Source organism: Triticum aestivum, chromosome 3B (genome assembly GCF_018294505.1).
Source record: "Triticum aestivum cultivar Chinese Spring chromosome 3B, IWGSC CS RefSeq v2.1, whole genome shotgun sequence".
In the NCBI taxonomy this organism is placed as follows: domain Eukaryota; kingdom Viridiplantae; phylum Streptophyta; class Magnoliopsida; order Poales; family Poaceae; genus Triticum; species Triticum aestivum.
In genome coordinates this window covers 71,892,333-71,895,480 of record NC_057801.1, presented here as the reverse complement: position 1 = coordinate 71,895,480, position 3,148 = coordinate 71,892,333, and positions in this window count along the sequence as shown.

Genomic DNA, 3,148 nt, shown 5'->3' with positions numbered 1-3,148 from the left:
TATGATCCTCTGATTGCCGCCTTTGGACAACAACCAGAGTCTCAGGGGCTACTATCTACACATAGCACTCCTAGCGCGTGCGGTACCGTCAAAAATACATATATTACTTTGTGTACCTCAAAGCCTCTTAGCAGGCACGTAAAACCTTCATTCAACCCGCTTTTGGCGGATGAAATCCTCTCAACCACCATACCCATTAAGGTACGATGCACCTCTGAGATAGCCGCTTGCTCCAGAAGACCCGTCAGCATGTCCGGTCGTGCACTGGACAATCCTGGACTCTTTTTGTGGCTCTCCTTAGGGGCCGAATACTCCGGACTTTGGGTAGCCGAAGACTTACCTTTCGACCTTGGCGGATCAGGAGAAATCCTCCGTGACGACACCTCGGGGTCATCCGCCCCATGAGGCGGGGAGACAGGAGGAGGCGTTTCGCTCTCCATCATCTCCGAAAGAAAATCCCCCGAAGACGAACTCTGCTGAGAAGGGCTACGAGCCAGACTATGAGATATATGTCTTGGTTATTATTCTCAGAGATGAAGCGGGATATATTTACCAAAGTACTTTTGATTCACTTACAGCTCGGTGGAGGGCTGGCCCCCTTGCGGGCATTGTGTGGTGAGGACACCCTCTGCGGCAGGGCCCCCTAGCGAAGGTTTATTTCCCTCGTGTGGAAACCTCCGCTTCCAAGTCTTCGGAGGCGGCCCTTTTCTTCCCATGGGGGGAGGCGATTTTCGATTCACCTCCCCGATTATCCTCCTTCCTGGAGACATCAATTCCCCCGGTCTGGATGTATAATGTATGAAGCCCGCTCTCGGCTTCTCTATGCCTCCCTTCATCTTCTCCTGATGGCACTTGATAAGGTGCGCACTCAAGCATCCTGGTTAGCACGGGGTCCGGCGAGCCTTCGGGAAGAGGGGCCGAACACCTGATCCTCTCTGCCTTTCTTAGCCAATCCTGGCCGATGGTAGTTTTTAGAATAATGTTATGACAAACATAAACAGTGTCTTCGGTTGTGGAGTTACTTACTTGGGTATCCGGACGATTGCAGTTCAGGCCCACATCCTCGGTGGTGTCCGGACACTTTATTCGTGATCTGAAGAATAACCGATACATCCCTTCGAGCATCATGCCGAAGAAGTGTTGAATAGTTTGCGATCCTTCTAGGTTGAACTCCCACATCCAGAGAGGTTGACGTTTGCATGGCAGGACTCGACGGACTAGCATTACTTGAATTATTTTGACGAGGCTGACATCCCCCTTGAGAAGATCTCGGATACGGCTTTGTAATGTCAGCACATCATTCACTGGCCCCCAGTCCAGCCCTTTGTTGACCCATGGCGCCAGTTGAGGCGGAAGGCTAGGGCGACCGCCCACTTTGTACATCGGGGCGCTGTGATGTAAAACCACTCCCGTTTCCATAGGTCGGACACCTCCGGGAAGGAACCCTTTGGCCATAGGGCCCCGTCACCTTTTCTTATTATAGCACCTCTGCACTCCGCGTGTCGCCCGTCAATCATCTTCGGCTTCACATCGAAGGTCTTGAGCCACAAGCTGAAGTGTGGGGTAATGCGGAGGAAGGCTTCACACACGACGATAAACGACGAGATGTGAAGGATGGCATCTAGAGCTAGATCGTGGAAATCTAGCCCATAATAAAACATGAGTCCTCTTACAGAAGGATCAGGACTAAAGCCAAGCCCTTGGAGGAAGTGGGAGACGAATATGACACTCTCGTTGGATTCAGGAGTATGGATGACCTGCCATTGAGCAGGCAGCCTGTGCGGGATTTTAGCGGTCAGATACCTGGCCTCCCTGAGCTTCTTGATGTCCTCCTCTGTGACAGAGGAGGCCATCCACCGACCTTGAAGGTTGGATCCGGACATGATTGAAGGTCTGAAGCGCTTAAGCCTGAGCTTTGGGTGTTGGAACTCGAGGTGGGGAAACGATCGAGCATGGGAAGAAAGGGACAGCCTTGGTCCCTTTATAAAGCGGGTGAATATAAAGCGTCCTCCGCGTGACCGTTTGGAACTCGCCTAAAATCGAGGAGCCATACTAACAGGCGCGGTTGGGTTACCCACACCTGTATTGATGAAAATCCCATGATAAGGGGAACATGATCTCTGCTTCGACGTGCCAATAAAACCGCCTCGCAATACGTGTAGTGGCGGGCTAGGAAAAACAGTTCATAAATAACCAGGCCGCGGCGTGATGTCACGCTATGAAAAGTTGTCAGCAGATTAGATTTGTGGAATATTCTGCTCTCTACGGTGTTGTGTGGAAATTATTTTGCAGAGCCGGACACGATCCTCATATTCAAGATCTTCTATGGAGTATTCGGAGAAGGAACCCACCTTGCAATGCCGAAAACAATCTACGCGCCAGACTCATCGTCATTGAAGCCTGGTTCAGGGGCTACTGAGGGAGTCCTGGATTAGGGGGTCTCCGGACAGCCGGGCTATATACTTTGGTCGGACTGTTGGACTATGAAGATACAATATTGAAGACTCCGTCCCATGTCCGGGTGGGACTCTCCTTTGCGTGGAAGGCAAACTTGGCAATCCAGATATGTAGATCTCCTTCTCTGTAACCGACTCTGTGTAACCCTAGCCCCCTCCAGTGTCTATATAAACCGGAGGGTTTAGTCCGTAGGACAACAACAATCATAATCATAGGCTAGCCTCTAGGGTTCAGCCTCTATGATCTCGTGGTAGATCAACTCTTGTAATACTCATATCATCAAGATCAATCAAGCAGGAAGTAGGGTATTACCTCCATCGAGAGGGCCCGAACCTGGGTAAACATCGTGTCCCCAGCCTCCTGTTACCATTAGTCTTAGACGCACAGTTTGGGACCCCCTACCCGAGATCTGCCGGTTTTGACACCGACAATATCCCCGACGGTTTCAGGGTCGTGTGGGAAGGACCCCCCCCCCTATTGCCCACACTCACTAGGTGACGGTTCCAAATGCCATCGTAGAAAGTGATTAAAAATCGTTTGTATAGCACCGGCGCGTACCAGTGTAGGCACATTGACTTTCGTCAAACATCCCCAAGTACGCAAGTACGAGAGTGTTGTCCTTCTCTTCGTCCATTTCTCATAGGGAGCGACCTCATTATCCTTTGTCGGAACTTTATTCAGGACATGACAT